Raw genomic sequence first — 17030 nt, forward strand, 5'->3', positions numbered from 1 at the left:
GAAGCAGGCCTGCTGCTCGGCACCAGGAGAGCCTCCGAAGCTGCAGAGGTAATGCTCTCTGCTCTCTTCAGCCACCAACTTCCACCCAGAACGGGATTTTTTCATCACTCTCCTCTTGGCATCGCTGAAACCCAACAAAGTAGAAGACCAGAGCTCCTCTTGCAGCTCTGACGCTTCTCGCAGGGCTCCTCTGCTCAGAGCAGGCAGGCCGAGGAAGCCGTAATTAAGCAGAGAACTCTCCCTGGGCTCCCCTGCTACTGTGGAAGCTGGAAAAAGTGATCAAACCTCATCCAGGCACCTGCCACGCGCCCTCCCCGCAGCGAATCCGCACCGCGGCTCCTCCTAACTACCGACACTGGAGGGCTCTTTATCTGGAAGAGACTTTGGAAGAGGAAAGCACTGAGGAGAATTCGATTCCCTGGATAAAAATAATAAAATTAACTCTTAGAGACAATGCGAAGGCAAAAGAGCATCCCCAACCAGCCATTCTCATGGCTTTGGCAGAGCAAGAGCCAAACGAGACTCCTGCCTTCCCCGCGTGTTCTGGTGGCACCTGACAGCAGCAAGACGTGAGCCCACGGAAGGACAGGCACATCCTGCTAATGCTGTACAAAACCAGCTGTCTTTAAAGAAATTAAAGTCTTACCACTGTTCTGTGTTGGTAACGCTCATGTAGTTGATCAGGAATATCAAGCAAGATTACCTAAACTCAGCCTTTTGTATAGCCTGTAATGTTCCTCACGACTTTATTAATAAAGTCAGAATTGTAGCTATCCGAACTAAGAAAAACAGCATTTATGCAGGTTATCTCCATATAGAGGTAAAGAGAGGGACAGGCAGTTAGGTAGCTTACATAAAAGCAGCGACAGCCACCAACAATTCCCTCATCTGTTTCACCACCACTTGCATACGTTTTGGAATTCATTCAGCTCCCTCCCGCCTGCTTTAAGATTGGATTATGATTTTTTTCTGGTGACCAAAGGGAAAAAAAAAAAAGAGGGAGGACAGTATATAGCAGTGAACCTTCCCATCTTTGCTGTGGGATGCACCAAGTGAGAAGCACAAGCGCTCTTTAACACCGGTGCCCATTCAGGGCATTTTTATACTACCACGCACTTGCAACAAGCCTCTGAAGTTTTGTTTTTTGAAATCAACTCTTTCCTAACTGTACCTCTGTAAGGACAGTAACAGCAGGAATTCAGGGGTAAAAGGGTGTGATGAGTATAGAATTGTCACCAGGAATAAAAAAACCCACCCAGCAATCCTTCTGAGACTCGACCATAACACTGGAAGTTAAATACTCCCACTGTCACTGGTCCTAACAGTAAATAGAGGGCAGCTCGCACTAACTGACCACTGCACGGTTAAAGGACACTTCAGGCATTTATCAGCATGCACTTAACACTAAATGGTGCCACCTTTTCAGGAGCTGTGTTGAAATCCCAGGGCACCCCCTCCTCAAACTCCCACTGCCTCTTCACGCCACTTTCAGAAGCGGATTTCTCTCCCCGCGTATTTTCAGAGTGCCTGAAACTTGACGGAAGTTGCTGAAATCAGAAGCCAACATCCGATCTGTGGACCAAACCAGACTCCCTACCACCCCTTTTAGCAGCGCATGTTTAGGAACAGAAGATTCGTGTCTCAGACGAGGCCCGGCGGCCGGCTGCACCCCGGCCCTCACGGCGGGGCCTTCGCGTTGCTCCCGAGCGAGACCGAAGGCTGCCCGGTGCCTTAACCGACGGCCCGCTTGGCTTCAACACCTCCCCCAGACAGCCAAACAGACGTTTCATGCCTTTTTCAGCCCGTGGGGTAACTGGCAGCATCGATAGCATTTCCGCAGCAACGGTACCGCCCAGGGTCCAGGGACAGCTACGTCACCGCAGTCCTGCGGCCAGCGCTCAGTTTAATCTTCGATTAACTTTTTAATATTACCGTACTTTTGCGATAACAGGATTCCTCTGAGCGGCACAGGCCTCCCGTTCCAAGGGGCCATCCAACTCGCCTTCTCCCGCTCGCCCTGGAGCCCACGGTGCGCCCCAGAGGCCAGGCAGGCAGCCTGCTCCCCCCGCCCCACCGCTGGGTTCTCTTCCCAGCCTCCGTAACTCAGCCTTAGCAGCAAACCGGACTTTAAAACACATCCCTTATAAATTCAGGTTCAGAGTGACGGCAAGTTTATTTTCCTCTCCATCTGGACGCTTGCAAAACGATATGCAAATCATGAGATACATGAAGTGATACTGGTAATTATAGACGTAACCGAGAGCGGGTGCTATTTTAGACTTTTGGCCACGCACTGTGCAATCTTTCAGAGAAGCCGACCCCTAACAAAAACAGCACGTTATGGCGGCAGAGCTCGCAGGAAATATTTTCAAAACTGTTAAGTACAACACAGGCTGAACGTGAAGTCATCACTCTTTCTGAGTTAAAGACTTCAGAAGTCCCGTCCACAAGGTCAGGCACGGCCAGACAACCGAACGCCAGCTGAGGACTCTCCAGAGCAGTTATTTATGGCAATAAACTGCCAAACAGCACTGGAACTGTGGCACAGAAGAAAATCAAGGACAGTGTTTTACTGTCAAAAGCACTGGCTAGAAAGAAGCTAAAACCTACCAAAAAAAACCCCTTGCAGTCATGTGGAAGGCCTCAAATACCGTTCTGATCTTTCTTACCTAGCATCAGTAACGTCACAAGTGTCACAAGAAAGCCCAACGATTTACAAGGCAGGGGACAATCATTTCAACCAATTTTTCTTCTCCTGCCAACGTAACGCCCTGCTCATTCACACTCCCCAGCTGATGCTTTAAGTCAGCTATAATCCATTTTAAGAATCTGTCAAGCCACTCAGTAACTCAACAAGCTGAGGAGAGTTGCCAGTTTCATACATAACTCCACTGTTACCTCACAGAATTTATTTCTCGGTATTTTTATCACCAAGATTTTCCCCAGATACTTGGTAATTTGGGTTATCCCAAGTTTTTGACTGCGCAGGTTAAGTTGCCTAGAAGAGTCACAACTTCCCCACAGAGGTGAGTCTCCAAAACTCAGCGTGCTGTGAAGTCTCAGGTCACCTCCGATGAAGTCCTCAGACAGATCCAAAGTCTTCGTCCCGTGACCGCTGCAGGAGGCGGACAAAGCCACCGCCACCGTGGAGCCGCATCGCTGCGAAAAAGGCACGGGACGCTCTCGAGAGTCACCCCTGCCTATCCGAGCTCTCACTCCAGAAATCCCTAAGTCTCTGAATTGTTCTGCGCAGAACAGACATGGACTAAAGCTCAACCAGGAGTTAAAGCAACGGAGCAAGCGACCAGCGCGCTTCAGCGACAACCTGAGGCCAACCTCACCAGCCCCCAGCACAACAAGCCTCCGCAGGGGCTCAGCACCGGCACTCCGTCGGGGAGACGCGCGGCGTTGTTCCTGCTGACAAAAAGCAGGCGGGCCGAACCTGCTCTGCTCAAACAGAATTTAAGTTTTCAGCTTGACTGCACAAAACCCCCGGTGCATGCTGACGCTCACTCGCGTTCTGCCATGCCAAAAAGCAAGCTTGCTAAACTTCACAGGTACGAAAGCAGCGACGCACGGGCCGTGGGGATGGGGCGCACAGACAGAATGAGAACTGTCAGCAGAGCAACTACAAAATTCCTCGCTGGAAAGAAAATCTCTCAGAGCCCAGGGCTGACAACATCTATTTCTGGAAGACCCCCAGATGAAGACCCACACTACCTAAACTTAGCCTGCTCCGCAGTCAAGGCACAGAAGAAGCAACTTTAACAAAAACAGTTATAAGAGACCACCACACAGCGGGCAGCCTAGAAGCAATTCCAATAAAACCTGGCAGCACTGCCGACTTCTGTGCTTTTTCACCATTTTATTTTCACCCTGTTACCATGCATCTCCCACACTCGGGCCTTGCTGCTAGGAGAGGTCAGAGTTTCTTCTCCTCAATTTTCCTCTTCCCTGTCGTTTGGAAAAAAAACAGGGTTGTCAACGGTTTCTATTTATGTGTTCAACAACAGAAGTAACGACTTACGCTGGCCAGAGCAAGAGAGAAAAACACCTAAGAAATAATTTGATCTTGTACGAGTTATTTGCCCTCACCGCAGCGAGCTTGGCGCCAGCCTCCCAGCCCGCACTGCCGTGTCTCTTGCCCTGCACGAGCGGTGCTGGTCACAGCCTGGGTGCTGAGCAGGCAGGAAACGTGTGGCGAGGGAGCAAGCAGCGGGGCCGGGGCCGTTTCGACCAATTTAGTGTCCGGGACCTCAGCAAGCGGTCACACAAAAACCTGTGCGAGCAAGGTGCAAAGTGCTCTGCGCCCGCAGCGATTCTAACTGGGTGCACAGGCACCAAGCTACAGTCTGCCTGCCCTCGCCCACGGGCAGCACAGCCCGACCATCGTAACTCAGCATCCTTTTCACACGCAGCAGCTGAACAGCCGTGAGGACCGCTCGACTGAACTGCCCCAGTCTTAAAAGACTCATGGCAGGACTTACAAGAACACGCGGCTCCTAAGGCAGACTTCCCAGCAGCTCAGCATGCTACCGCTGCGTTTACATCCGGGAACCCGGGACGTATTTTTCATTTTCAAGGCTCTTCGCTTCTCCCCGCAAGTGCTTTTACAGGTAGAGCACCACCTTATTACTCACCAGATCTGCAGCTGAGAGGAAGTGAGCCTCACCGGCCACACTGCAGACTGCTGAGGGCCTCAGAGGTGCTTCACGCCGCCACACCAACTGCCCACACGGCGCTCCGCCAAACGAAAGAAAGTGAAAATGTCCTCAGTAAAAAATACCCTGCACCGTTTACACCTCCAGAATAGCACTCCTCGTCTTGGGCTTGGCTTTACATCTAAGAAGTAAACAGAAAGATGTAAGAACGTCTTACTTGCTTCTGCGCAGGCCTTTTAAGATGCCGTTGGAACTGATGGTGCCGTGCCATCACAACACGACGATACAGGCACAGCACGGCACCTACAGAAACCCCACGGAGAACACACACAAACCACGGTGCAGACAAGAAAGACGCCCTCCTTCCAGAAGTCTTACTTTTGACATACATCAGCTGCACACGTGGCAAAAGCATCACTCCTGAAATTACTGAAATTGCAATTGTTGCTCTTGGTGTGCTCGTTTAGCAGCACCTCGCCGGGCGCCCACAAGGAGATTCCCAGTTACACAGCCCATTATTTGCATGCCATCTTCTCTGAAATCCAGCTTGCGTAACAAGAGCTCCAAGAACATTTCTTTTTGTACTACCAGAGAAACAACTTTGCAGAGTAAATGGAAAAAGTGTCTAGTTCCAAATCCTCCAAGGCGGCTTTGGCAGCCCGCTGCTGACAAGTAGCACACTCCGAGTCTTCGGGTCCATTGGAAGCTTGGAGGAGGAAAAAAATAGCACTGCTAAGCTGTTTGGTACCTATTAACAGACTTACTGGCTAACCAGCCAGAAGAAATGTGTCTGGCGAGCTCCGACACTAACATGTTTTGCACCAACAAAAAGGCTACAGAGCTCCTGGGCAGTCTTCCACGTCAGCCTAACTTGCCAGGAAGACTCAGCAATAAATAAGTTTGGTTAGTAAAGAGATGCCTGCTCTCACTTCTGCTCTGCCCCATTCTCTTACTGTCACTAAAACAGACGCCCTTTCCAATCTGGGAAGACCACTGCACAAACATCGGCCCCACACACCAAGTAACAGCCCTGAAGAGTTTCCCCGCGGCTCGCCCCAGGGTCTCCGGCACTCCCCAGGTCAGCGCCGAAGTTTGACGTTTCTCCTCGAGCACTCGCAGCCGCCCTCAGCTCCCTGTGCCGCCTGCTTCCAGCAGTATTTTAAACCGCATCCTCCTGCTGGGAACAAGTTCTATTTAGAAATTTTTCTAACGTCTCTAGCACAATTTTGGAACATCTCCGCCAGCCTGCAGCACCAGGCGCGGTGCACACAGCCGCAGCGGCGTGCCTCCGGAGGGCAGAGACTCACACGGCCGCCGCGAGGGCGGCAAAGGGAGGGACACAAGAGGTGCTGAGCCCAGACCTCGGCCAGCGCTGCGCAGCACCCTCCGGCACTGCACGACAGGGCTGGCACAAAGGCCAAACACCACCGCTGCCACCTGCGGATGCAGAAGCGTCCCTTGGCACCCCACAGAAGCGGCACACCGACGAGAAGCAGCTGAGTCTGGTGGAAGGATCGGTCCCTGCGTGCTCCCTGTTTCAACCCCTGTTTTCTTCAGTTTCCCCTTGACAGTCAGGTCAAGGCCCGTTCAGGCAGAAATCACAATTCGCCCTTTTTTGGGAAGAGCATTTCCTATTCAGACAAACTTTAAATAAAGCCAGCAAGCACACGGGCTGCCATAGAACCAGCCGATTAAATACCTTCCCAAGCTCCAAACGGATGCACAGCTAATTGGCGAGCTCCAGTGCAGCTACAGCTGGCTGCAGCAGCCAGGGAATACACACCACCACCACCACCACGCACGCTCCCCAGAGCTAGCTGCGATCTCTGGCACCGGCACGCACCACGGGGGATGCACAGCAGGGATGACTCAGGCAGCTCGCCGTCGGCACGTCACCGCGGTGCCACCGAGCCAGGCGCTTTGCTTCGGGGGCCTGCCTAACGCCGCGCTCGCGACAGCCACGCCGACCAGGTCGCAGATGATTGTCAGCGGGTGCCCGGGCTCACGCTGCACATGCATTCGGCTTCAGGCTGTGTTCGGGAGGACCGGGGGCCCTGTGCTAACAAAGGGACAACAGGCAGGAGCCACAGCCCAGCGGCGCAGCGCTGAGGGCCCACAGCAGCCCCCACGGTGCCGTGCAGGGAGGTTTGGGGCTGCGAGACCAGGTACGGGCACGGCCGCTTCGTGCCAACGGCGGATGTCTGCGCACAGCACCCCTTAGTTTAGCAGCTTTGACCTTACAGAGGACACGAGCCAACAGCTTCCTGCAACAGGAACAGCTACAGGCGGGAGGAGACGCGAGGGCATCTCTGGAGCTCACCCGGCCCCCCCTGCCCCAGCAATTTGTGCCCACTCCTGGGGGCCTCTCGTCCTGGTGCTGTATTCCACTGGGAAGAGCCTGGCCCAATCTTTACCGCCCCCCATGCAGGATTTGTTACGCTGCTGAGAAGCCCCCGGGCCATCTCTTCTCCAGTCCCAGCCCGCAGGCTCACACCACAAATGTTCCATTTAAGCATCTTCATGGCCCTTTGCCGGACTCTCCCAACTACGAACACAACTCTGTTGTCCTCGGGACATGTCCCATGGCCGAGCTTCCTGAGACTGCTGCCAGCCCCTCCTCCACCCTGCTGAGGTCCCGCTGCACAACCAGGGGGGCCGCTAACCGCCTCCCCCAGCTGTCCACGCAGCGTGTCCCAAACACGCTTCTGCTCATTCTTTCAGAAGGCACGCTACGTTATTTGCCAAGGGATGGGTGAGTGAGTCATGCAAAAAAGGAAGAATCACAGAATGGCTTGGGTTGGAAGAGACCTTAAAGATCATCTAACTCCAACCCCCCTGATGTGGGCAGGGATGGCACCCACTAGATCACGCTGGCCAAGGCCCCATCCAGCCTGGCCTTGAGCACCGCCAGGGATGGGGCATCCACAGCTTCCCTGGGCAGCCTGTGCCAGTGCCTCACCACCCTTACAGTGAAGAACTTCTTCCTAATGTCTCGTCTAAATCTCCCCTCTTTTAGTTTAAGACCATTCCCACTTCTTCTATTATTATCTATCCGAGCACAGAGTCCTTCTCCATCCTTTTTATAAGCCCCCTTTAAGCAATGAAAGGAATGAGGTCTCCCCAGAGCCTTCTCTTCTCCAGGCTGAACAGCCTCAGCTCTCTCAGCCTTTCTTCATAGGAGAGGTGCTCCAGCCCTCTGCTCATCTTTGTGGCCCTCCTCTGGACCCGTTCTAACAGCCCCAAATCCTTCTTGTGCTGGAGGCCCAAAACCTGGATGCAGGACTCCAAGTGGGGCCTCACAAAGGCAGAGCCGAGGGGCACGATCCCCTCCCTCAGCCTGCTGGCCACTCCTCTGTTGATGCAGCCCAGGATGCAGTTGCCCTTCTGGGCTGCAGGCACACACTGCTGGCTCATGTCGAGCCTTTCATCCATCAGAAACCTCAAATCTCTCTCCGCAGGGCTGCTCTCAATGAGTTCTTCTCCCAGTCTGTACTCCTGCCTAGGATAGCCCCAACCCAGGTGCAGCACCTTGCACTTGGACTTGTTGAACCTCATGTGGTTCACATGGGCCCACTTCTCCAGCCTGTCCAGGTCCCTTTGGATGACTTCTCTTCCTTCTTTGGTATCAACTGCTCCACTCAACTTGGTGTCATCTGCAAACTTGCTGAGGGTGCATTCAGTCCCATCTGCTGTGTCATTGACGAAGATACTGAAAAGCACCGGTCCCAGGACAGACCCCTGAGGGACTCTGCTCATCACCAGCCTCCACCTGGACACAGAACCATTGACCACTACTCTCTAGGTGCGGCCATTGAGCCAATTCCTTATCCACCTTACGGTCCACCCTTCAAATCCTTATCTTTCCAACTTAGAGATTAGGATGTCATGTGAGACTGTGACAAAAGCCTTACAGAATTCCAAGTAGATGACATCACTTGGTCTTCCTTTGTCAACTGATGCTGTCACTCCATCACAGAAGGCCACCAGATGGATCAGGCATGACTTGCCCCTGGGGAAGCCATGCTGGCTGTCTCAGATCACCTCCTTGTCCTGCACGTGCCTTGACACTGCCTCCAGGAGGATCTTGCCAGGCATAGAGGTGAGGCTCACCAACCTGTAGTTCCTTGGGTTCTCTTTCCACCCTTTTTAAAAATGGGAGCGATGTTTCCCTTTTCCCAGTCACTGGGGACTTCAACTGGCTGCCGTGATTTTTCAAATGTGACGGAGAGAGGCTTGGTGACTACATCATCCAGTTCCCTCACGACCCTGGGATGCATGTCATCGGGCCCCATGGGCTTGTAGCAGTTCAGTTGTGTCAGGAGGTCCCGAGCTTGCTCCTTGCTTACAGCAGGAAGGACTCTGCTCCCCCCAGCCCTGCCTAGAGGTTTGGGGACTCAAGAGACATGGGAAACCTGACCACCAGTGAAGTTGTGAGGTACCACTGCCTTCTCCATGTCTGTTGTTACCAGCTCTGTCTTCATTTATCAGAGGCAATATGCTCTCCTTGGTCTTTATTTTGTGATCAATGTACCTGCAGCACCCCTTCTTGTTATTCTTTGCCTCCCTCACCAAGTTTAAGTTCCATCCGTGCCTTGGCTTTCCTGACCCCATCCCTGCCCATCCAGAGAGCATTTCCATACCCTTCCCAGGGCGCACGGCCTTGTTTCCAGCATCTGTGCATTTCCTTCTTTTGCCTACGTTTGAGCAGCAGGTCCTTGTTCGGCCATGCCCGCTTCCTACCTTCCCTGCTTGATTTATCGCGTATGGGAACAGAGCGCTCTTGTGCCCTGAGAAAAATGTCCTTAAAGAGCTGCCAGCTCTGATGAGATCCTGTGCCCCCCGTAAGGGCCGTGTCCCGCGGGATCTCATCCACTAACTCTTTGACCAGCTGGACATTTGCTTTTCTGAAGAATCGAGCTTGGGAAGACGCTTGTGGTCTTCCCAGCACCTCACAATGCAGTGCTGCACCGGAGGTGACCAGGAGAGAATTACTTGCTTAAGAGCAGGACAAGGAACGAGTTGTCAGGGAAATCGTTCAAAACCACCTGAGGAACATACCCCAGGCACAGCAACCAGCTCCTACCAATCACCAGCTGTCTGAAGGGATTTTGGCCTGGCCAGACTGGTCCTTCCTCACTCTCTCAGCGCTCATCTCCAGGATGAAACAACGCTGATAAAAATGTTTCCTTCTTCACATAACATAGCAGAGATTAAATCAGTCGTCTGCACTGATTGCCCTGAATGTGCATTCATACCACGCATGGAGAAAAGTGAAAAAAAAAAACAGAAAATGAGAAGTTCGCTAAGTAAACAAATGCTATGGCACCTGAAGGGATTTTTTTCAGATTAGTGCGATTTTATCCTGGAGAGGTGTGTGGTTCTCCAGATAAACTGCACTAGCACTGATGGTTTCCTGCCGTACCTAGCTAGTGCTGGAGCTGCTGAAGCCCACCGCCACGTGGAAAACAAGCAAATTCCTGCCAGGCAGCCACCTCCCGCCTTGCCGCCGGCTGTACTGTGCAGCAGCTGTCCACGGAGCCCCAAGAAGGCAACGTGAAAGACAGAAAATCAAAGGCAAGAAATACCTAATGCCTCCTCCCCAGCCTCCTCCTTCCCACCTAGTCTGTAACTTGGAAAACCTCAGGCTCCATTAACATGCTCTAAATTCAAACTGGTGTCACGCCTGCCCTTCGTAATCACGCTATCTTCGACAGCCGGAGGAAGCCCAACCTTCTGATGGAGGAGCCCTGCCTACCCGACAGCACGGGGTTCGTTCTCTTTCGGGACACACCTGCAGACACCCTTTGAAAACCAAGCCTTGGCAGGCTTCATTGCGGCCCCTCCACAAGCACCACATCTCCCGTGTCACACCACCCCAACAGCAAATCCAGACGTTATGGCGGGTTATCTGACGCGCTCCACATGCTCTCACGCGTAACACCTACATGGGTAGGCATTATTTACGTACGGCATGTCGCAAGCAATAAGGCGCTAGGCATAAGAGTGAGATGGAAATCTGTCTTCTACAGGTATGCAGAGCCTTAATCTCCCAAGATCAAAAGCATTTAGGCAAATCTGCACTTACCTTAGTGCCACGCTGAAACTGTAGCTTCCTACTACAGTGAAAGCCTAAGCACAAAGCCCTGAGAAAAACAGAAACCGAGGGTTGGCTACAGCCTGGGAGACACACACAGTTCACACAGCAAACTGAGGAAGGCCTTAGGTGCAAGACCGCAATTTTTGTGAACAACAGCTGCAATAAGTTAAGGAACTAGGATGAAATGAGCAGCCGCCCCTAGTAGGGGAGCCTGGATGAGTCCAAAGCAGCCTCCTCTGCTCCCAGGTTAGCGTCGTGCCATCAGCCCACCCCCGCTCAGAACAGCTAGCTGCAGGTTTAGCTACAGCGACGCCGAGGGACGTTATCCACGAAGGCTCTCTATGAAACCCTGCAAGAGCTGTCACTGCACCTCCAGGACTCCTTTTGGCTGCAGCACATGAATAAAACCTCTATTGTAACATCAGAAAGCTACATAAGCACATTTCTCACTCAGCACCCTTCTCCTTGTCCCCTACTCTCACCCGTCTGCCCGATCCCGCTGACAGGCAGCGATCGGGAGGCAAAGCAGGATGCACGAGAGCCCCCGGAGCCCACAACGGCTCCAGCCGCACGCTCCCATTAGCGCCCATCGAGCTCCTATGCGCAGCAATTTCTGCCAAGCTCTGATGAGCATGTACACATCAAAGTCTCACGAACAGAAAGCACTCATGCATTTTAACCTTTGTCACCTCCTACAACTGAGCATACAACATTATTGATCGACCCTATTGTACTGTTAGCTTTGCAGTTAGCTACTGACTCAGTGCTGGGATAACTAGTACTTCAAACCTCTGACACCTTGCATCTCATACCACGTGTTTACCAGTCAGTTTGTTTTTTAAGAAGGACGTAGTTTATTAGTTTATCACTGTTTTATTGCTTCATCTTCCTCCCACTCCCTCCAAGTCAGATGATCTCCAAAGGTGAACAGTCAGCAGTTTCTGTTTCGTTCAGGTGTAGGATGCACCTCTGGTTAAAACCCCAAGAGGATCGTGTCTGTGGGCCCCTTCCCCGGCAGAGAGCCAGCGAAGCTTTGCCGGAAGGCTGGCCGGGCTCCTGGGGAGCGGGAACAGCTTCCTGCAGCGAGCGCGCCCCTCTGCTTCTGCCCCCGAGGTTCAGCCGTACCAGGAGGGACAGGACAGGTCGCGGTCCTGCCGAGCGCACCCAGCACCTCCCAGGCCACCGCAGCCGCGTCTCCCAGCGGAGCGTTTTTCAGACAGCATCCACCCGGGACCCCGTCACCAGCCCGGGCCCCGAGGCGCTGCCTCCTTCGGCCCCACGGGGCCACGCCACGACTTCGCCCTGACGCAGGAGGCGGCCGCCTTCCCGCGGGACCGCCCAGCCCGAGCTGTCGATGTGAAAACACGAAGATACACGTGGAGCTATCAGAGAGAAACCACTCCCAAGCAGAGCAGCAGCTCAGCAGCTCGCCAGGAGCCTACCTTCGCCTTCCTCTTCTGAACTAGCGATATGAATTGCTTCGTTTTTTCGTAGCACCTAACCGAGGGATGGAAGAGGCCGTGTTTACATTGCTCGGACACAAGCAGTAAGTCACAAGCGCTGCAGCAGCCTGGTGTACCAGCACAGCAAGGGATTTTTCTTCCTTTAAATAAAAAACTGCCGCAGGCAAAAAATGATGAAGGTCTGTCTGTTGAACAAATATGCACCCCAAATTAAGAGTTACTTCTAATTATTCTATGCTTCTGAAGTTCCTAATAAAGAGATGCTATCAAGAAGTACTTTGTTTTGATGATCAGCTTTATCCCCACCTAGCATCTACCTAAACAGCCTTCTAATCGTTGCCCTACCCCATGCTAAGGACAAAGTTTGCACAGCTTTTTTAAATGTTACATTTTTAATTAAATTCAACACACCCAGACACTGAAGAAACTGCTATGCTTCCAAAAAAAATGCAGAAAACCTAGCCGCAAAAATACACCAAAGTCAGCGTGAACATAACTGCACAGAAAAAAATGACTTTTTTTTTTTTCTAGGTCAGTCGAAAGCCTCTGGAACTGAGCACACAGAGTAAGGGGCTCCACAGCCTAACAGCTTCACACCACCTGTAAGGGCACGGTCAGCTCAGGACTGCCAGCCGGCACCGCACCCCGGCACTGCCCGCTCCACACGGCTAACGGCCCCGTGTCACCCTGGGGCCTGTCCCCCCGTGGGAGTACGCGAGCATGGGCAGCCTTTCCAAGTCACCCCGCGGGGATTCCTGTGCTTCACTTTAAAGATTACCCTTCAAGTGTAAGATTTGCAATTCAGTTTGAATATTAAAAAGCCAACGCTCAATCGCTGTAAAACAAGCGAAACAAAAGCACGGGGTTTTTAATTGCCAATTTGCATCTCTTGCAGGACTCCTCAGCCACTCCGCCCCGTGCTCCCTTGCCTGCTTACCTGAGTGAATGAGGCTTGATGAGGCTTGGATGCCACTCAGACTCTTAAGCAACAAACTGAATTCTTCCTGATCACCTTCAGAAGTCATTAGCTAGACGATATCTCAAAAACGAGATGCTGGTCCAGCCAGGAGCATTTTACAGAAAATCCGCTTTGTCAGAGCCACTTCCCGCACAGATCCGGACCCCGGGCATTTTCTCTTCGTTGCGCACGCAGACCAAGCCAGCACCACGCCGTGCCGTTCAGACTACTGGATGGTGAACCAGCAGCATTTGCAAATAAAAGATTTCCTGTTGTGCTTTTCAAGATCAAGAGCTGTAGGTTTCAGACGCACCTATTTCGTCAGGACTGCGATGTCCTGAAACGAGCAGGACAAACCACTGCCCGCGTTACTGTGCTGGTCCTCCCCACAAGTTCAAAGCGGCACAGCCCCACTTGTGCCTCCGTCTCTATTAGAATGGCACGCTGCGGCTCTCCCAGAATATTCTGATGTCGCGCTGTCCTACCAAACCACGCGGCAACAAGGCACTACACTGCTTCGTCAAAACTGTAACTACTCAGTGCCCTGACACAGGACATTAAACATGCTTCTTCATTTCCTTAATCGCTCAGGATATCATGTAGGCACAGTTCACACAAAGAACTCAATCCAAGCATTTCTACAGTTACAATAAATATTACAGTACTTAAAGAAAAATCTTACATACGGCAACGGACCACCAATCTGTTTTCCCATTGCACGGCACCACTTAAGTATATTTATGAGCTTTATTTGTCATGAGACATCTTGAAAGGAAGACGATCGTTTGGAAGTTTCAGACCCACCCTTTTGGAGTTTACTTGGACAAACAAACTTTGGAGCTCAGCTTGCTCATCAAATGGCAAACCGGAATCATGCAGTGACAATTTTAGGCTGCAGTTTGCCATGTATCCAGGGCTGCACTGCTGAAAAAAACTCTCTTCCTTTTCCATGCACTACTCACAGAAAAAGAACTCGGCTGGATCCTTCCCCAGCTGGCTCACAACGCGGCTGCACAAATGCTTGCGCCAGCAAGGCATGAAGGCAGAGAAGCGAAGGACGGGGATGAGCAGCAAGAAAGGGACAGCCTTCCAGCGCTGGTGCCAGCTTAAATGCACGTCAAACTATGGCTTTAAGCTCAAGTTTCAAGAAGTAGTTCTCATTGCAACTAAATGGCCTTAAACATGACCAAAAGCACTAATGAAAAGCACAGGTTCTGTAACAGAAAAGGTGAAAACTTCAAGTGGCTTTAAAGAGCAATATCTATTTTTGCAAGTTTAATAAATTCTAGGCTTTGCATAAACTGTGGGAAAAGAAAACAACATTGGCTCTGCACAGAAGATCAGCAGTAAATACGCTCAGTCTGTATAAATTCCTCAGAGAATGCAGAACGTGGTAGCTGCAGGCATAGGGCAGCATCTCAGCGACCACCCCCAGCTGCAGTAAAGCCTCGTATTTAAGCTTGCTTGGTGCTGCACCTAACTACACGGTTAGGAGGAGTCAGATTAGATACCAATTTACATGACGCAAAGCTTGTTGGAATACCAACTCCCAAGTCCGAAACTCAGCGTCAAGCAAAGCAGGCTGCAGGCAGCGCTGCCCGCTGCATTCCCCCCGTGCCGAGAGCCCTCACCACCACGAGCCCCAGCCATAAAAGCAGCCGGCACCGCTGGGCCTTCCAAGCGAAGCACCCCAGCCTGCGCCAAACGCTGGGGCTGACACCGCCTGACCTCCAGCAACTCGGGGCACGGACGACTGGCGATCCCTTCCGAAGGCGAGAGCGCATTTTGCGTTCTACGAGTGGCCCGACTCGGAAGTTTTACTTCACGGCGACGTGTTAGGTAATGTTCTTGCTGCTTCTGTACCAGAGCAGCACAGGGAAGCACCGCACTCAGGGACGCCCAGGCCAGCCACATGCTGCCCGCACAGACGGACACGGCGCAGAGGGTGCGCCAGCACCGCACGCAGCGCGGGGCAAAGGCTTGGTGCTGGGTGCGGGGCCACCGGGGCCGGGCTGGCTCCACGCAACAGCCCCAGAGCAAAGAGCGGGGCAGGATAGGAGTGCACCCTAGGTTTCAAATAAGGAACGTCACAGAGACAGCCTGCGGCAGTCGGCCCCAAAAGCAGACACAATCGGCTGGGTCGGGATTAGGCAACAGGAAGCCAAGAGGGGACCAGGGGAGAACAATGTGCGGGGGGGGGGGGGGGGGCGCCTCTCAATCCCACGGGTAACTTGCAGAGGTATCCGTGCTGCTCCCAGCACCCCAGAACACGAAGGTGTCGTCAAACGTCGCGCATAAACGTTTCCTCCTCTTACTGACACAGGTAGAACACCCACGCACGGAGTCAAGCCTACTAGCTCTTGGCCTAATTAATAACTGACATCAAGCTTCTCAAGCTGTCTGCACACCAGAAATACATCCAGGCTTCCACACATACTATCAGTTCCCTTTGCCGTTTTTTTTTTTTTTTTATATAGCAGATAACCCAATCTTTTTTTTTTTTTAAATCTTCTCTGCAGTGCTATTGTCTTTAAAGACATACTTCAGTATTGTCTCCACCACTACCACGCGTAATGTTTCACCATCTCCAGGCACAGCACCTGTTCCAATAACTACACTGCGTGTTATTTGGCTTGCTAATTGCACACAGATGAATTTCCAGAGACCTTCCAACAACGCTGCCTGATCTTCTCCCATCTCTTCTCCATCAGGCAGCCAGAGTTTAGACGGGCCAACGCACACAAATTGTGATTTCCTTCCAGCAAGAAGTGCCTTCCACGTATCTAAACTTGAACACAGAGGCGAATGGAAGACCATTTCTTCTTATCAAGGGCTTTTGAGACTCTCCTGTTTCTCCAAACACTTGGTCTGCCATCAGTTTGTTAGCAATTTGGTGAAATTGCTGCTTTCCCAAAATAGTACGCTCACGACTATGGCAGAGCCTACCAACTTTGCTGGAAACAACTTTGGCTGAGTAACAATTTTTTCCTCACGTGACAAATTTCTGCCGTGACTGCCAAGTGATTTAGTTTCATTTCGTAGGTCCTTGTAAAACCCCAGGTATACACTAAATATTTTTATTTGCTCTTCTATTCTTAGACTAAAATTACTTAAATAGTTTTGTTCTTGGGAACTGTACCAGTTCGTCGTAACGTTTTCTTCCAGGTATTTTAAAAACCAGCACTTGTAAGCTTACTTCAACAGAGGTAAAATTTTAGTCAAGAAAACAGAAGTCAAAGTGGTGAGGTCTCTTCTGCGAGACTGAAAAGACAAAACATTCCTCAGCAGCACTGCTATCAAAAGTGGAGGGGAAAGGCAGGCCTGGGGAGGTCGTGCACACACTTGGTACTGGATAAAAGCCGCCACGCTGGAACAACTACAGATATTAGCACTAATTATTTGAAAGGGTTACCGTATAGTGACTACAATTAACTAAAAACAAAGATGACAGAAGCATCAGGAAAAACAGAAGTAATGAAATTAGCTGCCTATTTTGTAAGAGGAAACAGTGGGTACAGCGTAACATCAATGGAAAGCAAACACGCATTTATTCCTGGCGCTGCATCCCTAAAACATTAAGCACTTTTCTGCAAAATTCGGAATCCTCAGATGACTTCTTAGCTTTGTAAACAACTCTGCCACTCCAGCCTCAAGTCTCTATGAAACTCAGATGCATCTAACAGTCGCATGACTGGTCATACTTAAATAGTCTTTAGAAAAGGAGCAAGAGTCATATCTACATTTACTACAATAGTGATGGCAAACTGCTTTACCTCTCAGGGTCCTCTTCACGCTACCAATGCGGAAACAAGAAGTGCTGCCTTCTGCACCACGGAGCTTACTATTTGTTT

General features: G+C 51.5%; 1 protein-coding gene across 2 annotated transcripts in view; it reads right to left on the minus strand.

The window, feature by feature from the left end:
- Positions 1-17030, minus strand: part of PPP6R2 (protein phosphatase 6 regulatory subunit 2) — a 112635-nt gene that overhangs the window by 89297 nt on the left and 6308 nt on the right. The window contains exon 2 of one of the 2 annotated variants that reach the window (XM_080577552.1): positions 4641-4842. The exons of the other annotated variant lie outside the window; for it this stretch is intronic. The gene's annotated coding sequence lies outside the window, so the exon portion shown is untranslated. The remainder of the gene's footprint in view (positions 1-4640; positions 4843-17030) is intronic. 2 annotated transcript variants of the gene reach the window in all.

Source organism: Anser brachyrhynchus (assembly GCF_964034855.1).
Source record: "Anser brachyrhynchus genome assembly, chromosome: 1".
NCBI lineage: Eukaryota > Metazoa > Chordata > Aves > Anseriformes > Anatidae > Anser > Anser brachyrhynchus.